Source organism: Grampus griseus (genome assembly GCF_964374135.1).
Source record: "Grampus griseus genome assembly, chromosome: 15".
In the NCBI taxonomy this organism is placed as follows: domain Eukaryota; kingdom Metazoa; phylum Chordata; class Mammalia; order Artiodactyla; family Delphinidae; genus Grampus; species Grampus griseus.
This window is the reverse complement of record NC_139009.1, coordinates 2,280,618-2,301,112: the sequence shown is the minus strand read 5'-3', so window position 1 is coordinate 2,301,112 and position 20,495 is coordinate 2,280,618.

The window sequence follows — 20,495 nt, the reverse complement described above, 5'->3', positions numbered from 1 at the left end:
ATTTACACGTCAGGTGCCATCCATCGTCAGACATACGTAGAAAACTTTGAAAATGCAGAGTAGCTACCTGATGGCCTGGCTGCAGCAGCGCTCTTGAAATTACTGCCATTGGTCATGTACACATGGAGGTTCGGATCTTTTCTTAAAATGTGTATTATGTGTCCAGTTGAGCAAAACAGTTCCTTTGAGCCCTCCTGGTCTATTCTGCTTGTCCCTGTAAATCAACACTTAGCCTTCGCTCCTTTGAGAGACACAGCAATAACGGCAGCATGAAAACGGGCTCAAACAAAATGGACCAGCCTTTGTCGTGATCACTGGCAATGGCTCAATTCTGCTTCCCTTTCTGGGGCAGTTACTGTGACATTTGCTTAACCGGCCAATTTAATCTTCCTCTTCAGAATCCCCTCTCAGAGGACAGCTCACTTCCCGGAGGAGGGTGAGCTGTGTGGGTGTTTTGCCCCCTTTGCCTGGTAGCACTGGAGGGCTCAGGGAGGAAAGGGAAGATAGAGGGGTGGTCCTCTCCTTGGAAGGTGAGCTCTGAAGAGTCCCCAGCTAAGGGCTGCTGTGTGTGAGTGTGTGTGAGTAGGTGTGTGAGTGTGTAGGGTGTATACGGGTGTGTGTGAGTGTGTAGGTGTGTGTGGTGTGTGTGTATACATGTGGGGGGTGTAAGGGTGTGGTGTGTGTAGAGTGTATACATGTGTGTGTATAGGTGTGTGTGAGTGTGTAGGGTGTATACGTGTGTGGTGTGTGAGCGTGTAGGTGTGTGTGGTGTGAGTGTGTAGGGTGTAGACGTTGTGTGTGGCTGTGCGGAGGGGAGGGAATAACTCCTCCCACCCTCACCACACATAAAAGTAAGCAGCTCTTTGGGGTTGTCTGACTGATTCCTTGGCTTGGAGTTTCTTAAGGCACAGGTGAAGCGATGCTGTCAGGTATTTTATGCTGAAGTAAATCTTCTAAAGGTAAAAACCCATGTACATATCTCTATATTCCTACTTCAGTGTAAAGAAGAACCCTGTTTTCTTTTCCATGGTTTTGCTTTCAGAAATCAAATTCCAGAGCTGTCTTTCTGAAGCCGTGGGGCCCGGAGCGCAGCCTGTGGCAGTGTCTGAGCCGACCTCCTGCCGTCCTGGAGAGCGTCTGGGTCGGAAGTGACAAGGGCAGCACTGGCACTCCAGCGTTTTGTTAGAAGGAGCATCAGGTCCTGGGCTCTTCCACTAGGGCTTGGGCGTTGCACAGTCTCACCTGCTTCGTGTGACACACGGGCTCTGGATCGGCTGCCTTAGCTCATGCTGCAGAGCTTCGGTACCACCCCGGGGGCAGAATAACCCAGTGGCACCGTTGACCTGCTGTGTGCCTCTGAAGAAGTTACTTAATCACTCTGAGTCTCACTTTGGTCGTTGGTAAATCGGAGCTAAAAACTGAACCCACCTGAGAAAGCAGAGAGTGTGGGATGCAGGAGCACAAGACGAGTCCACGTCGGGGGCTCAGGGGTGTCAACCCTTAGGGTAGCTCTGCTGTGGGGTCCAAGGGGCTACTGACACCCATGGAAATCCCAGCCCCGGGCCCCCCAGAACACAGACAAGAATAAAACACAGACTCTGGCCATCTCAGTCCTCGGCCTCTAGATGGTTTTTACTCAACCTGTGGCAAGAAACAGAAAATCTCACCTGTTTTTGTATCAGTCCTCTCATTTGAAGAACCAGGGTCCCTTTGGAGGAGGTGGCAACGTCTGGAATGACGTTCCCAAGCCTCCTTCGTTACGGATGCCAATATAACGCATATGACAATGTGCATTATTACCTATTCACTGTAATTTGCTAATGAAAAAGTAAAGCATCATAAAATAAGCCCAGTGTAACAAACAGATGCCTGCCCTTGTCAGAACTTCATTGCGAATGGGTGCGTGACTATCCGTCTGACCTTAGTGGCAACGGAACGGGTGTCAAATGATCTCTTTTTAGACAGAAATGTGCTGTTAGTGTTCTGGGGAAATGTAGATACTTTCTCTGAAGAAATTATATTCTTTAAACCTTCACTGAGAAATATTAAGTGTGATGCACTTCAATAAATAACAGCACTAAAACCCAGGACATGAGAGGCAGACAGATGGCATCTCCTTTGTAGACTCCATCACTGACCAAGGCCAGGTCCACCCACCAAGCCTCAGTGCAGCATAGCCACTCCCTGTTCAATGAAAAGATCGGAGACTTCAAAGGGATTCTTTAAAATCATCTATAAAGGAGAAAAATGGGAAGGTATTAAAAATTTCAACTATCCAGTCACTATTTTGCTATGAGCTCTTCCTGATAAAGACAAGTCCAAGAAAGTATAAAATTATGTGATCATGTGGTATCTTCTGTGGTTTCAAGTGTGGCCACCTTTGAAAAGATCAACATGCTAAAATATCCAATAATATAGGTCCTGGCACATATATGCACACGTGCATATACATTTATAAAGTGACCTATTTCTGTGTGGTAACTCCCCTTAAAACTCAGGGGTCTCAAACCATAACCATCTTGTTATTGTCCACAGTTTGTGGGTCGACTGGGCACAGCCAGGAGGCCCTGTCATGTCGGGTGAGCTCGGCTGTGGTTGCAGGCACCTGGGGGCTCAGCTGGGCTGGCACCTCTGAGATGGACCCATCACCCCCCTGGAGCCTCTGCTGGGACACCGGGAGAGCTGGGCCTCTTCCTCTCCCCACGGAATCCCAGGGCCTCCCTCTCCACGTGGGCTTTCCATGTGGTCCTGTTGGGTAGCTACATTTCTTAGATGATGACTCGAGGCTTCCAATAGCCCAAAAGCAGAGCCGCCCAGACTTCTTAAGGCCTAGCCCTGGGACCAGCACAGCGACACACATGATGTTTGTTAATGTGAGTCTCTGACTCAGCATGGAAGGGCACTGCTAAAAGGATGTCAAGGCCAGGGTTGTTGGGAGTCATCTTTGGAGACCAGCCGCCATGGATACAGCGTGTAATTAAATGATGACCCAGTCTATTAAGGAAATAGCCTGAATGTTTTTTAAAAATCTCCGAAGCATTTCTAAAGTACATGAATTTCCTGATTAGCTTAAAGGGAAAGATAATCAAAGCATGAAGTTCTCTAAGAAATTAATTATCGGCATGCATTAAAGAAATACCTTAACTAGACCAGCAAGTAAAGATTGTAGCTTGGTTCCCACTCTGACTGCCTTCTACTTACCATGGGAGATACATCCCTTGAGAAAAACCAAATGGAACTATATTTTAAGGAGCTCTTGTCCTGATGAGAACGAAGCTCTGATAGCCTCATAACCCTCCCCCAAGACAGAGGAAGGAGCATCCGTTTTAGTGCCTACGAGTATTTTGTTTGTTTTGCTTTACGTTTTACTTTTTTTTTCATGGAAACACACTCAGCAGGGCCAGTGGTGGTGTTAAACATACCTTGCATTATTATCTGTTAAATGAAAACACTCTCTAGAGTTTAGAATGCAGCAGCACTTAATCACCAGAAAATGGGTCCTGGCCCAGGACTAACTATAATAGGGAAGAACAAATCTGATCCCATATTAGACCTGTTCCTTTTCCTTTTAACACCTGTGCTCTATTGCCTGTACTTAGTTATGCTGGCCCTGCACCTTTTGTAAAAGTATGTTGCCTATAGCCTGAAATGTACGGGAGAGCCTATTATCAGGGCTCTGACCTTTATGAGTCCATTCATATAGAGATAAAAAGTTGCAGAACAGAGAATAACATTTGTCTTGCTGGAGATTTACAGGAACATGGTGACCTGACCTATGTGGACAGCTGCAAGAACAAAGGATGCAACACCAAGAAGCCTGCAACGATCAATTACACCGCTCCCTCACCTGGCCTTTAAAAACGCTTTGCTGAACCGCGTCAGGGAGTTCAGGTTTGTCGGGCACGAGCCACCCATCTCCTCGCGTGGCCCTGCGATGAACCCTTCTCTGCTCCCGACTCCAACGTTTTGGTGTGCGTCAGGCACACAAACTTGTGTTCCATGACACACCACTATTTCACAGCCTGCACTTGTGCGCTGTTCTCCTCAGGTACCCAGCGAGACCCACAGAGCGCCCGGCACTAAACTGGAAGGAACATGCGCACCGGGAGACAAACACCATGATTATTTTAATCTTATAAATAAGACATCGTATTAGGAAGATCCATAAGTGAACATTGTCATCTAATCACTGGAATAAGTTTGCCAAAAGCAGCAATATTCGAAAATCCACCAGCAAACTGTGAGAATTGTGGAGAGTTAAACTTTGCACTCAGTTATCCCTCCTCTCTCCTTTACACACAGCTTCCATCAGGGTCTGACCAGGTGTGCTGTCTCCCAACCACAAAAGGAAGAAGGCAAGATGCCTTAGGCTCACAGCCCTCTGGCAGGGAGCCCTCTCCTTCCTCATCCTCACAGACAGGCCATCAACATTTCCTTCCATCCTCCTCACTCCCACCCGCTCGGTCCACCTTCAGTGGCTTCTGCTCACTGAACTTGACGGAGGGCTTTCCCTCCTCGCCGTGTGTGACCAGGCAGTAATGCCTCCTCCCTGAAGCCCCCCTTCCTTTGGCTCCGTGACCCACCCTCCTCCCATCTCCCCCAGGGCCCGGCCTCCTCCGTGCCACATCTGGACTCTGGGTCCGCATCTCTTCTCCCTGGTGCTTTTATCCAGACCTACAGCTTTGCTCCCCATCTACACACCTGACACACACACAATGCCAATGTCCATCTCTACCCGAGAGCTCACTCTCCTCTGAAACTGGATGCCTGGCTCCCCAGATATGAGTTAGGATGGTCTGACCCGGCCCCTCCCACATCCAAGTCACCCAGACACCAGCGCCTCCCACACCAGACGCTCCCTCCCCATCTTCCCAGCCTCACCCAATGGCATGCACACACACCAGAAACCGAGACACCATCCCAGGTACCTCCCTCTACTTCAGGCCGTAAATACATTCACCACCAAGACTTACAGCTTTACTTCCTAAAATAAGCCATCAACTTGTCTGTATTTCCTTCCTGCATCCCCAGTCCATCCAACCTGCCATCATCTATCACCTGAACAATGCAGTTTATATATGAATATACATATATATGAATACATATACATATATATATATATGGAGAGAGAGAGAGAGAGAGAGAGAGAGAGAGAAATAGTCAATTAGAGGAAACTTTTCCAAAGTTATATGTCCCCCATCTCTCTAACAGACCATAATTGCTTTTAGGGTAAAGATCAAAATCCTTTGAATTTTCAGTTGCTCCAGGGCACCGTCCTCCCTTCCTTCTGTCAGAATTCTCTCTGCTCACGCCTTCCACTTTGGAAACTCACCTTCACCCTCATCCATCAGATCTCAACCTGAAGGTCACTTCCTCCATGAACTTCCTTCTTGACCGTATATACATTACACCATCTTCGTCTCACTCCATTGTATTAATTACAGATGCAACCAGGCATCTATTAAGGTCATCATTTGGTTGATGTCTTCCTACCCCACTCGACCATGGGCACGTTCAAACAGAGCCTGCTATATCCCCACCGCTCAAAATAAATACCTGTTTTAAATAAATATCTGTTAAATAAAATTTTTGGATAAATAAATAAATGTTTGTTGATAGATGATGGGGATGAGTTATATTCTGATGAAAAGGTTACCACAAAAAAAGACTTGGCTTCACCCATAAAATGTGTGACTCCACTGTCCTGCCTTGATATAAAGCAGGTAATAAACTTGATTGAATCTGTTTAAGAGCACAGTATCTTCAAATGAAGTATCATTAACCTTTTCAGGGTCCCAGCACCTTTTACTGATTTGGGGGAGCTATGGATCCTCTCCCTAGCAAATGCATATACGAACCTACATGCACAGAAAATGTGACTTATGACTCTAGCCAGCACGCTCCTGGACCCCAGTGAGAACTCCTGTTCCCAGGTCTGGGAAGAGCCACCCTCAACAACAAATATGACTGTGCAGGACACCTGATCAAAGGTCCTCCACACACAGAGAAGGGGCTAGTTGTTATTAATCCTGCAAATAAGCACACTGAGGAGAAAGCCAGCTCTATCGCTCGCTAAACGAGTCATTTGTGGGAAACACCAGGAGCCTCTTAGAGTCTAAGGACTGGAAATAATGTGTGAAATTCCAGCACAGTGCTTGGCTCATAATAGGGGTGCAATGAAGATTAGCTATTATTTGCACTTGCTAGTGAGTTTTCACCCTCAATAATTTACTTCACCATTTATTGTCTATTAAGCTAAACAGCCTTGAAAGGAAAATATGGAAAAATTCCACTTTCTTTGCCCCACAGAAATGCAACTTAAAAACAACCATAAGAGGACAAATAATTTTCCCATACCAAAAAATTACGGAGATACATACACACATAGATCCAGTTAAAGGAACCAGATGAAGAATTCACGGATGATATTTTTAACCATATGCAAAAATGAAAATGTGACAGAGGGAATGAGCCTCTCCAATAGTCTTCAAAACAGGAAAAGCTGTCAACAAAACGAGATGGGGAAATAGATCAAGAAAATATGATATTATTGAGGAAACCGTCAATTTATGGGTTCCTTGGCTTTTCATGTGAGTTTGGAGAAATTACTAGTTTGTCAGTGAAAATGCATAGCGGCAGGGGAGCAGATCTGGAAAATATTTGTGTACTGTTTGACAACATAATATTTCAGGGGGCAAAGGGGACATTTCAGCCACAATGGAAAAAGCACCAAAGCTGTGACTCAATCTGCTGTCACCCTCCTCACTCAGCTCCCGTCTGCTCTTGAGCTCACATCTATTAGCTGGGGGGAGCAGGGAGCTGTGCATGCTGCCTGGTTCTGTTCCTCTAGGACAAGGCATTTCTTTTTTTGAAACTTAAAGAAATGCCAGCAGCTTCATGACTTAAGTCCAGATCATGGGATCCATTACAAAGAAAAACATAAAACTTTCTAAATGAGTTGGGAACTCTGCAAAGCAGCCAACCCACACTCTTCAAAATGTCCATCATGAAAGACAAGCTATCTTAGCTTAAAAGAAACTAAAGAGACATAATAACTAAGTGCAGTGCTTGACCCTTGGTTGGATTTTTTAAAGTCAGCCCTAAAGGACATTATTGGACTAACTGGGAAAACATATTAAATAGTTGTATTATAATAATGCTAAATTTTCCGAGTGTGGTGGAATAATGCTCTCTACCCTCACCCTTCCAAAGACGTTCAAATCTAATCCTCAGAAGCTGTGGCTATGTCGGGTTGCATGGACGGTGGTAGTTAAGCTTGCAGATGCTAAATCAACTGACCTTAAGACAGGGCTGGTTTCCTATATTATCCAGGTGGACCTGATGTCATCACCAGGGTCCTTAAAAGGTGAAGAAGGAGGTAGGAGAGCCAGCGTCAGGGCAGAGTGATGTGGGAAGGGCTCCATAGGCCATTACTGGGCTTGAGGACGGAAGGGGCCACGAGCCAAGGGTTGCAGGAGCCTTCAGAAGGAGCACAGCCCAGATGACACCTTGATTTGAGCCCAGTGAGACCCATTTCAGACTTCTGACATCCAGAAGCGAAAAATAATAAATTTGTGTGAAGCCCCCAAGGATGAGGCTGTTTGTTATAACAGCAACAGAAACTAATACACCAAGTGAGATAATTTTGAGATTATGTAGGAGACCGTTCTTGTCCTTGGGAAATATTCGTGGAAGAATTTAGGACTAAAATGCCATGCTCTCTGCAACTATCTCACACGTGGCTCAACGACAGAAAGAGGGGGCTCAGACACACATATGCTATGATAGTAGCAATCCACCTCAGTGAAAGGAATGTAGGTGTTCATTAGACCAGCAACTTTCTTGGGGAGGCAGAGGGTGGCTCTAAGGTTTTTCAGAATAAATGTTTGGGGCATAAAATAACAAGAAGAAAAAAAGAAGACTGTAAGATCTTACCAGAGTTCTGCCAGAAGGGGGATTTTAATCAATCAGCAAAGTCGATCATTGGCAAAGAAACAGAGGTGATATCTGCTGTGTGTCTGAAGATCCCAGACAATCCACTTGGACGGTAGTGATTAGACAACCCCACACACGTGCAACCTCTCCCTCCCCGGCAGACATCAGAAGTTTTATTCTCCGGAGGGGAAGAGAATGTCTTTGGGATAGAAGCACCAGGCGGACTTGAGGGTGAAAATATCAAACAGAAAACAGGGAGCAGGTGAAGGGAAAGCTGGCCTGTTGGATGTTCAGTCTCCACTTTCTCCCCAGCATAGCACCTACAACGCCCGCGGCTGGCTCCCCCCGCTGGGGCAGCAGACTGGAGACGAGACACCGGCCTGAACACTCTGACCAGCCGAGAGGGACCTCACAAGACTGCAGCAGGGGTTCCCTCCAAACTGGCCATCAACACCACCCTGCAGGGGCTTCCCTGGTGGCGCAGTGGTTGAGAGTCCGCCTGCCGCTGCAGGGAACACGGGTTCATGCCTCGGTCCGGGAAGATCCCACATGCCATAGAGCGGCTGGGCCCGTGAGCCATGGCCGCTGAGCCTCTGCGTCTGGAGCCTGTGCTCCGCAACGGGAGAGGCCACAACAGTGAGAGGCCCGCATACCGCAAAAAAAAAAAAAAAAAGACCACCCTGCAGTGAAGCCACCCAGGAGCACCGAGCTGTCCATCATCATTGTAGTGACACTCTGCCATTTGAGAAATATTTTAATATGAAAGAAATATTCTAATATTTTAATATGGAAACATCCCCTACGGTTTTATTAACAGTATCAGAGAACATGAAAAGATAGCGCATCCATAAAACAGACCATTAAAGAAATTTCTTAAAAGGAATATGTGGAGAATGAGAGATTTGGAAAACAAATATTTTGAGAACAATAATAGCTCTTGAAAGTTAATACTAGGAAAGCAGGAATTTTTTAAGTTCAGTGAAAGAGTTGGAAGACGGAGAGGAGAAACTTTGCGGCAGACGGGGTGCCTGTGGCTCTCCATTTTACTGTTTCCATGGTGACCAGCCACCTGTTTATCAGCCTGTTTCAATGTGGCCACAGTCTAAACACTCTGGCCTGGGGCTCAGGGTCACCATCTCAGGAACCGGGGGTCTGGAACCGTGGCACCGGCTTCAGCCAGTGCAAGAAGGATGAGTCCACCTAAGGACCAAGCTCAAGGTGACAGATGAGGTGTGAAAGGCAGACCTGAAGCTGGGCAGGAGACCAGAGGAGACGCTGGAGGGGGATTGCTAGGAACCTGCCCACAAAGCGGGAGCTGAGGGTCAGCGGGGTCCTGCCACCAGCCCCATGAGCAGGGTGGGGGCTGAAGCAGCAGTTTCTCTGGGTAGCTCTCCTATGTCTGGGCCCATCTCTGATCCGCTCCATTCTGTTTTGGTCTTAAGGTTTAACCATCAAAAGTCAACCTGATTTTGGCCACTTTCATCCCAATATCATAGGACATTTTAAAAACAAAACCACCAAACTTTCCCATAAAGCAAGGAAATGTAAATATATTGATTAAGAAACATGTCTCCATTCTAACTTTTATAGCAACCATAATTTACTCTCTGGGGCTCTTCCCACAGGGACCCAGTTTTCCCTTTCGCTGCCTTCCCTTCAAAATCAAACACGCGACTTTTGTTCACGTCTAGCCTTTCTCCCAGGGCGTTGGGAGTTTCGTTGGTGTTGCCCACAATGAAGGGGCTCGTTCTCATCCTTACCTGCGGAACGCGTTTCATCTTACGTACGTCCACTGGTGATAACTAACGTTTTCATTTAACAAGAACCTATGACTAATAAGTATCAATTTCCATTTCATAATTATTTTTCCTATTAAAAACCATTTTTAATTTGCCAAGTTTGTAAAGAATTACAATAATCTCTACATCAAGTAAAAGCTATTAGCAATTTTCTTAATTGCAGAAGGAATCACAGTAACAACTCAAAGCTAGAATTTGCATTATTTTATAACCAATGCTTAAATGTCACTTATTTGGCGATGTTTCCTAATTATTCTCTCATTTTAGACACGCTGAGACACTGACATCAGAGATGGGTATTGCTGGCAAGCTGTGTTTTGAAAATTCCTCTCTGGACCCCAGCCTGCTTGTGACTCAGAGGGTCACCCATGTGCCTTCTGATTCCAGCATTCAGCAATTTGCTTACTATTCCTTCTCCAAATTTTTCAAGTCTTTCTAAGTTTTCTTAGCGTGAAGGTGTAGAATCCCTGTATGTGAAAAATAATTTTTTGTGGTCATATGATCTGCTCTAAAAAATCTTCAGTATAGGAAAGACACAGAGAGGAGTTTTCCCCTCCAGGAGCCCCAGCACTTGCTCTGGCCCCAGGGCTCTCAGACAAATAAGCAAATAAGAACACAGACCACAGGCAAGGAGGCAGAGGGAGCCTGGGAGGACAGCGCTGGGCAGAGGCTGAGCTCCAGAAACCTACATAGAGGCCCCTAGAGGGTTTGGCCAAGTACCAACCTGCAAGCACTGTGTGGGGAGAGATGCCCCAGGCCAGGGAAACAGCTCCCAGGAAAAAACAGTTACCAGGAAGCTGCTAGCCAACAATCTCCAGGGCTCAGCTCCTGGGCAGGGAAAGAGAGGGGAGGGGACGAGGGAGGGAGGGAGAAAGAGAGCAGGAAGGATGAGGCAGGGAGGATGAGGGGAGGAAGAGGCGGTGAGAAGAAGGAGGAAAGAAGGGAGCAAGAAAGACAGAGGGAGGGAGGGAAGACGGACAGGGCAGGATGCGGAAGGTGTACGTAAGAACCTGGCAATCACATCTTGTCCGTTGGTTTGAGGAGGGTGTGTGCGGGGAGGGAGGATGGGGATTGAGGAGCAGGTCAGGACACCTGACTCTTCCCAGGAAAAGGCTAAGTCGAAAGAGGAAATTGCAACATGACCGCAGGTCACAGTGCTTGTATTTCACCATCACTGACCCTGCGCGCCACTGCTGTTCGGTCAGGGACTTAGCGTCACGGGAGGAGATGTGGATTCAGAGTCCAGAGATCGTGGCAGGAGTCCCCGCCAAGTCAGGGAGCAGAACCTGCACCCACTGTCTACACTGTTCTGTGTCAGCACTTGGGATCCGTGAGCTTAAAAAAAAAGCAGACAAGATCCTTGCCATTTACATTCAGTTTACATTCTAGGAGAGGTAGACCTGCATTTTCTCATCTAAAAGACGGCAATAAGAGTCGTTTTCACGGGTCATTGTAAAGGCCGGGCTTGGACGTCTCCACAGACCCTGACTCTTCAAGAGCAGGGCTGTGTCTTCCTTCAACAGACAGTTGCGAGTCCCTGCTGTGTGCCCAGCACAGGCCGAGATGCTGAGGATGGGCCCTCAGGGCGTGCAAGGGCTGCTCCTCTGTGAGTCGTCACCATCTAACTGCACAGAACGTGCTCGAAGCCCTCACTTAGGCCAGACACTATTTTCGTTTAATCTTAGCAGTGAGCTACATTTAGTGTAACTAAAAAAAGTGAGGAAAGAACAGCTGTCACTTCCATCTCACTGGTGGACGCGGGGCAGGAAGGTGAAACCACTTGCCCAAGGTGCACGGGTCTTAGTTCAGTGAAGCTGAGATCCAAACCCAGGCAGGCAGACTCTGAGACCCTGAGCTAAGCCTGTGCCCATACTGTGTCCTCACTGCAACTTTACAGAGTTGGTTCCAACGCTCAGCACAGGCCTGGCACATAACTGGTCTTTAAGAACGCACAAAATGGTATTCACAGATCAGTAGTCAGAACACAGCTACATAAGCAAAAAGTAAGAGCGTGGACCAAGTTTTACATTCTGTGTCTATTTCTCCAAGAGCAGCCCTCCTGGTCCTGCCAAGCCAGCATGTGGCCCCGGGAGCTCAGGCCAGGCCTGGCCACGTCCGTGCCTGATGCACTGTCTGGCGCGGCACACCTGCCCCCAGGTGTGTGGCCTCGGCGAGTAAAGAAACAGCAGATAATTGCAAACACGCTTGTTGTGAATCTGGGACATGGCCAGGCTCCTTCTTCCCCACCCTAATTACTATGGAAGCCCTCAGCAATGAGGCCATCTCAGTTTCATCAAGAAACAACAGAAATAAAGAAGAAACTACTGGTTGATATAAATGGCAAGCGTGACCAGGACTGGTTATATGAAGTGATGTTTGTCATCACGAATGTCACCTGCATTCACAAGCTCATGGTCATTTCTATTAAAAGTGTAGGCCCCTAAGTGCCTAGGATGATGAAAATTATGCAAAGGAAAAGAATCCTATTTTTTTCTCAGAATTGTGCCATTTGGTTATAAAAGCTGCAGGGAAACCTATTCAGAAATATATAAATGTAAAACTACAGACACACACACACACACTCCTACGTAAGCAAATTGCAGAATAGATTTGCTACAGTTGAATATTTCCATTTCTCTAAAATTTCACTAACTGCCTTGGTCATTATGCTTATGAGACTATAAGGGGCTAATGTAGAACAAAGAACATCTTTAGTTCCAGAAATGAAAAACGAAGGGACGTTTGAGAGACGGGAGGGAAAGGGTGAAGCACCATGTGCCGTGTTCACACCCGGGTACCAAGTTCACAGCCGTGCACCCCGCCTGCAGGCTGCACCCACGCCAACCACCGACTGATTTATTTTTCACACCATTTCAAACAGGAAATTAAAGTATATAACAGGTTTTTTAACTGACTTTTCAACTGTTGTTTTAATGCTTAGATATTAAGAAGGGGCTCGTTTCACGGGCACATTTTTGACCCACCCTTCCAGTAACCAGAATGATTGGATTACAAAATAATTCCCAGTGCTAAACTGCTTCACCTTCATCTGCACCACGCTTTATAGGAACTTCCTGCCCTTTGGCTCTCAGCTGAGACACTGATGACAGTGTATGATTTGGTCCCCAAAGAGGATAAAACGTCGGCACTGAAGGTGCCACATTTTAATTTGATGGAAGCAGAGATACAAGTGAAATCAACCTAAAATCTATTTGTGACCCATGATTTTGGGAACCGCTGAGTCAGGAAAAGCAGAGAAAGGGGAATTTAGCATCATGCTCTGTTTGTACACGATTAACTTCCTAGTCCCGATCTATCTTTTTTAGAAGCAATAAACCAAGGCCTAGAGTTTCTGGCATGCCTTGGCATGCGGATTTGCTGTTGTGTCTTTTTCCAGCATCTTCACATTTGAGTGCACATAAATTCAGACTTGATGGAGGTCAGACCCTCATTAATTCACTTGACCAGACTGGAAAACAGCTCTCTGAGAAATGGTGGAGAAAAAAGAATTTCCCCCTCGTTCACAAACAAGGAATTACCAGCATACTATATATCAGGAAAATCAGACCAAAGAAAAAAGTAATTCAGTACCATCCCTACAATTATCATCCAGGCTCTACCACAATCCCAAAGTAATTGGTAAAAAGTAAGTTAAAATATGTTTTAGTATCAAATTTTTCTTTCAGCTACAATTTAGAAATGCTCATACAAATCACGAGCTGGCAGCCACTGTCCTGATGCATCTTGAAACTCAGGACAGACCTCATGTCACGAGAGTAAACTATGACACTGAATTTCAAAGTGCTCATGTAACGTGATGGGCTCTCTACAAAGACCCCAAAGAAATAACTATTCCGAGCCTCTGAGCCAAGGTCGTCCTATCGATCGAGCAGGAAAGGGCGTTCCAGAAGGCAAAGCATTTTCAAAAGTTAACACTCCACAGATGCACCTTAACGCTTTTAAGAAATGTCTTTGGCAGATGGAACATCAATCTAAGGAGTGAAAGAAAAACAAAATCAGTTCATGTGGAGAAAAAGAGAATGATACCCTGAAAGCACGGCATCCCTTACAATGCTGTGATCCTGCCTGAAAGGAAGGGGGAAAGAAAAGGGAAGAAAGGAGCCAAGCGTTCTCTGGGGATTAGAAAGTCACTGTGCTTTAAAGGGCACTGAACTCCCACGGGGTCTTAACATTGGAATGACAGCAGAAAGCCAAAGGTCACACAGTCTACCGGGGAGGTCAGGACCTTTGGAAGAACTTCCTCCATTTGAAAATAGCAGTGGTATTGAGTGAAAAGAATGGAAACTCATTTATATTTTGGAAAATGTAATTGGGCCGATGGCCTATGAGGAATGGGGCTCCGGAAGGCAAGGGGGGTAGGTCACTGCCGCCAACGTGCGGGGTCACGGCGCAGCGAGCGGGTGTTCCTGGCGGGGCCGCCGGGGGAACAGGCGGAGAGGGCCCAGGGCTCCCCGGGCAGAGCAGTGACTCGCTCGCCCACATTAAGCGGCCTTCCAGGGGTTGCTTTCCCAAAGCTGGCATGCTCAGAGGTGGAATCTTTTTACTAGGGCTTGCCCCTTGCTTTGGGATCTAGGTTTTTACATTCAATAGCAAATTCCTACTGTGAGAGGAGGTTCCGGGTTTCCATTTTCATCTCATGGTTCATTTCCCCGATCCATCTCGCTTACTGATGGCCCCTGGGACCTCATGCCTGTGCTTTGCACTATGATGAGGAGGTAAACGCCTATTTTCAGTCGCTCCTCTGCTGGGGGCATACGTTCAGATAAAACTGGTAAGAAAAGTTACAAAGGCAGCACATCGAATATCACATGCAAATCTGCCGGCTTCTACTCTGTGTGGCCGTTTAAACGGTGTCCCTCAACCATAGCATGTCACCCCTGACTCTCTCAGAGAAGTTTACACTAAAAGAGACCTACGTGTGTGCGCTACTGTAATGACTGCTCAGATCTTAACTGCAGCTTCCTTTCAGCCAACATTTACTCAGCACCCAGTATACACCAGGAATGTTGCTAAGAGCTGCAAACATCACTGGGAAAGTATACTCTCTTTGCCTATAAGGAGTTTACTGTTTTCTGCACCAGTAAGTCCTGGACCCAAAGCCCTACTCTCACGCAGGTTTGGGGATTCCAGAATATCGAAACCCCAACTGAAAGGCTGGGTAAACTTCAGAAAGTTTGATACACAAAATGAAGTCAACTGATCAGCGGAGGAACACCCACCTGCCCATTCAATCACAATTCTTTCTGCTCGTGTTTTGTTTTCTTTGACCTTGAATTCTAAGGCAAAATGCTAACAGCTGGTCCGGGAAACTCAGGCACGCAGTTATAACACTCTCATTTTTGCCTTGAGGTTCCTAAAACTTCTGTAATGGGTATGCGACAAAGAAGTCTGATGTGGGGTTCAGTGAGAGCACACAATCTGCGAATCGGGGGGTAAGTGGACAGCAAGGACGGGGGGTCTCCCTCTGGTCACCCCCCTCCCAGCCCCTCAACAGCCTTGGTGACTCTCCCGTCAGACCAGGCTAAACCCCAGGGCTGAGAAGGCCCTCCCAGCAACACCCTTGCGGGAAATGCTGAGATTTATAAGCGACCACATTGATGAAATTCTGTCCACTTGGCCTGGATTAGGAACCAGGGTGATCCTAGGAAAACAGGGGGGAGAAGAGGAAAAAGTGAGGGAGGGTCTAGGTGGGAGAGAGAGAGAGAAAGAGAGGGAAGGAGGATGGAGGGAAGGGAAGGAGGAGGGAGAGCCTCCAGGACGGCCTCCCCATAGCCTCTGAGTTCGATCCAAATAAGCAAGTGGCCCTGGAGCGCTGCCAGCAGTAGAAACACCCCGTGAGCCACAGGTACGATCCTAAATGTCCTGGCAGCCACATTTCGGAAAGTAAAGCAGAAGAGATGCAGTTCATTTTAATGATATAGTTTATCTAACCCGACATAGACAGAAATAGCATCATGTAAACATGAAGTCAACATTGTGCTGCTGTCTTTTCCTTTCCCACTAAGTCATGGACTCCGACGCAGTTCCACACTCGCGGCCCCTCAGGACGAGCCCCGTTCACGCTCTCAGAGAACCAGGCAACAGTGCACCGTGGTCTCTCAGCAAGCAAACCCCCGTAGAATCGTGGCATTTTAAGTAAAACCCAGGCACTGCCTCTGGGCTGGGCCAGAGTCTCTTTCTTGAACAAAATCCTTTTCCCTCAATCTATCATATTGGCTCTGTCTGGACTGGATCCCAGATCTTACTAGCAACATGAAAGGCTGCTTCTCTCCCTAACCACACGGCAACAGGGCTATCACTCAAGTCAGGCCTGTGCCTGAGCCTCCGAGGTGACGTGTCACCGTGCCACCGGGAGTCTGGCAGGCTCCACTGCAGCCGCCGCCTCTCAAGAGTGACCCCTGATGCTCTGGGGTGAGACGCACCTGTGAGATCCCTTTCAGCTCTTCTCTGCTTCTTCATGGCATCTCTCGGTAACGGGGGGCTGTTTTATTTATCTTTCCTCTTCACTGATTTCATTAGTATCTGTGTCTCCTCAAGGGCCTGTGAGGGACGCGTGTGCTGGTTTTTGTCGTCCCAGGCTGGCCTTGCAGCAGGACAGAGTCCCCAGGCCTTCTGGTCCTCAGGAATTTCATTTATCTTCCTTTTTTCTAAGAAAGCCCATAAGTCCCACACGGCTTTCTCTCTGCCTGATGCAAACAGTGTGAAGCGCTTGCGCTAAAAACCTCACTGAAATAATGACACTATATCCTAAATTCCAACAGTAATGGCTCTGATCAAAGAACTTAAAGCTCTATTAAGATTAACTGAACTTCAGGCTTTGTGGCTGGGAGCTCTGTGCAGGCAGCCTGCAGACAAGTTCTGACAGACAGAGAGGGGAGTCTTCACCTCAACATCAACAGGGCCTTGGGATACTTCACTTTGAAAGGAGATGGCAAATATAAACGACAAGGGAGCTGGAGTTATCCCTGATGAGCCGAGCACACCGCGGCCATCCCGCTTCAGGCTGTAAGTCTTACCCACCCTCTACAAAATACTAGCAAACCGAATCCAGCAGCACGGTAAAAGGGTCACGCACCGTGATCAAGTGGGGTTTATCCCAAGGATGCAAGGATTCTTCAAAACACCTGCAAAGCACTCAGTGTGATACACCACACTAACAAACTGAAGGATAAAAACCATATCATCATCTCGATGCAGAAAAACTTTTGACAAAATTCAACACCCCTTTATGATAAAAAAAAAAAAATTCTCCAGAAAGTGGGCAGAGAGGGGCCCTACTTCAACATAATAAAGGCCATACATGACAAACCCACAGTCAACATCATTCTCAATGGTGAGAAACTGAAAGCATTTCCTCTAAGATCAGGAACAAGACAAGGATGTCCACTCTCACCACTTTTATTCAACATAGTTTTGGAAGTCCTAGCCACAGCAATCAGAGAAGAAAAAGAAATAAAAGGAATCTAAATTGGAAAAGAAGTAAAACTGTCACTGTTTGTAGATGACATGATACTATACATAGAAAATCCTAAAGATGCCACCAGAAAACTACCAGAGGTCATCAATGAATTTGCTAAAGTTGCAAAATACAAATTAATGCACAGAAATCTCTGGGTGCTTTCTTTATTAATTAAATGACTCTGAGAAAGGAGGAGGGGACCTCTGCCAGTTATACTGCAGAAGTAGTCGCTGCGAGCTGTATCTAAGGATAGTCTTATGTTGAAGAAATACAATATTGGGGAGAACTCAAATAACAACTTCTAGTATTTCCAACTCTTTATGTAAAAAGCTAGCCATTCTGCTCCACTCCCAGGTCGCGAGTAAGCAGCACGCGGCGTGTACACAGCAGACCTCTCCCACTGGTGGCCGAACTGAGTCAGACAGGGCGTAAAACTGTGTTTGAACCCCTCACTGCAGTCAGCTTCTTTCAGCAGGAGCGTCAACCTTGAGAATCCAGAGGTCAAGGTCTGTTAAGGGCACAGAGGATGGCGTGACCCCTCGCTCGCTTATTCACTGTAATAATATATCCCACGTGGTTTTCTACGGCAGCTCCTGGATAATCATTTCTACGCATTCTCAAAAGAATCAGGTCTACAGCTCAGTGATGCACATCTCCTCGCATGTAATATTCATTCAACAAACCTGGGAGAGCCCCCATCCAAGGGGCCTTGTACACTATGTGTAACGAATCTCTGCTCAAATGCACCCCCTTCCGGACCCTGAACGTGAGACAGGAACTAGTGTTTTACTTTAATCCATTTGTGACCTTCCTCAGCATTATATTCTCACGGCGTTATTATAAATGCTACGTGGGGCAAGGTACAGGGTGGGTGTGAGGAAGCTATGTCCTACCATTAGTCTTTTGGGGTCCTTTTAAGTCATTAACTAAAGGTATTCGCTGTAGTTTCCTTGACTTTTAGGGCAGGTTTAGGCCAGAGTTGGTTCTTCAGCAATAAAATATTGCCTATTGAAGCCCGCCCACTCTGGAACCACTGCCCTTGTTTAAAACTGCTAATCAGTCCAAAGAAAGATCTGTTCTGATGGTGAGAGCACCATACTGTGCACGTGCATGTGCGTGTGCATGCAAATACCCACTAATAGCAGACAACGTGCTGCCGCACTCCCCCAGCAAGCATTTACATATGACCTTCGCCCTAAAACCCAAGCACAACGTTTGTTAATGGTTGCTTCGTAGAGGACCATGTAGCAGTCACCGAACAAACTACTTCTTAAAACGTACGTGACAGGAAGTAAAAGCAATAAAGGAACTTCCAGGCCTTCATGCCCTAGATGTGTCCCCCATCCCTCCCAGAGGTGGTCGCCACCTGGCTACTCGTGTGGGGCTGGGACACTCTATACAAAGGGACCTGCCTCACGACCGTCCCGCTGTCCTTCCAGCCCTGCTTGCAATAAAACGGGGACAGCCTCCCCTGAGTTCCAGCCTGGAGGACAAGCCAGTTCTAGGGGCATCAAGACGCAGTAGAACCTGCCCATCAGCAGAGGTCAAAGCCTGCAGGGACACAGAGATGCACTCCCAGGATGGGAATATTCTTCGGCCAAGAGAACGCTCTTTGTGGGTGATAAGAAATTAGGGGACACTATGGGACTTGGGTAGGTTAACCTACTTATAAGTTACACATGAAATGTTGGAGGATTTGCCTCTTTTTTTTAATAAAACACCCTCCTGATATACTGTGCACAGCTTGTTTGCAACTGAAGGCCCCAGAGCTGTAGAACACTCCCCAGATTTCTGGGCAGGGGCTTTAAGTAAAAGGATGATGAATACCAAGCCCCCCAGGAAGAGAGTTCAGGCATTGATGCTGGTGTTTGGGGCCCCGAATTACCTCAACTTGCCCACATACAGCCTTTGAACTCCTGAACGTCCCACAGGTAAGGGCCGTGAGAGAGGCAAGGCAGGGGCTGGGACTCGGAGGCAGGTGACTGGTACTGTCTCAGCTCAGGGAAGGAGGCGACTCCAGAAATCACGTCCAGGAAGGGTAGCACGTGGACCAGAGCGGGGACAGAGGGCCAGCGTGACTGCGGCTGGTTCTCAGGTGGGTCCAGGTAAAACCGGGGGCTGGAGCCCTCCCTACACTACCTGCCACACCAGCTGTCAGCCCAGGGGAGGGCTGGGGGCTCGCCACGCCAGGGTGGCTCTGACTCCACCAAATCGAGGCTTATCTGAACGGGATCGAAGTGGCTGTCACCACTGCACGCTGTCACCCCAGGCAAATGGCCGGGCTACAGCAGGTGCCAACAGCCAGCTCTTCAGGAAGATGCACAGAGCCTGGACCACAGGGCTGCCAGGTCCTTCCCCTGTGGGTTGAACAGGACACAACAGGCATAAAGGGACTTGGGCTCCAGAAGACTGACTTGCGACTGTCCCCGACCTTCCATGAGGACGTGTCAGACAATGACAGCAAGTCACTGAATGCACACAGCTTGTCCTGCCCCCCTCTCCTCTCAGCCACAAAAGCAGCCTCTTCTGGGAACCCGTAACTGCCGGTACAGAGCCTCACCCACCACCTTCACCCCACTGGGCCCGAGGACAGCAGGCCAGCGTGATGTCTCTGCACAGGTGAAGGCCCCGGAGGACATGCACAAGGCAGAGCTAGAAGTGGCTTTCCCAGGGCTGTGTGGACCTGAGGGCCCTGTCCACTGTCTGAGCATCTCCTGGAGCTGCAGAATGAGGCCCCTGGAGCCGAGTCACCCGGAACTTCTTCGTCCAGCAGCAGGTGGCACCTGGGATCCCCAGGGCGCAGTCACAATCCACCCAGCCCTGGGGTTTGCGGTGTGGTGATCTAGCCAGGCTCCCAGGGCATCTCGGCACCGTCACAACACTGCTGTCTGAGGCAGGTTTTCTCCTCCCCAGTTTTTTAAATTAATTTATTTTTTATTGGAGTATAGTTGATTTACAATATTGTGTTAGTTTCAGGTATACAGCAAAGTGATTCAGTTATACATTTTTTTTCAGATTCTTTTCCTTATAGGTTATTGCAAAATATTGAGTATATTTCCCTGGGTGATACAGTAGGTCCCTGTTGGTTTCTATTTCCTCTCCCCAGTTTTTAACGTTGTTCCCTAGGTGGTCCAACTAGTAATAGAGATTGGCTACTTCCTGCCCAACAATGCCATTTCCTCTCATTCCGTCTCATCTTGCATCAACTTATCCATGATTTTACTTAATAGTCTGCTTCTGATGATACCCGGCTTTCTGTATTCCCATTTTTAGTCAATGCT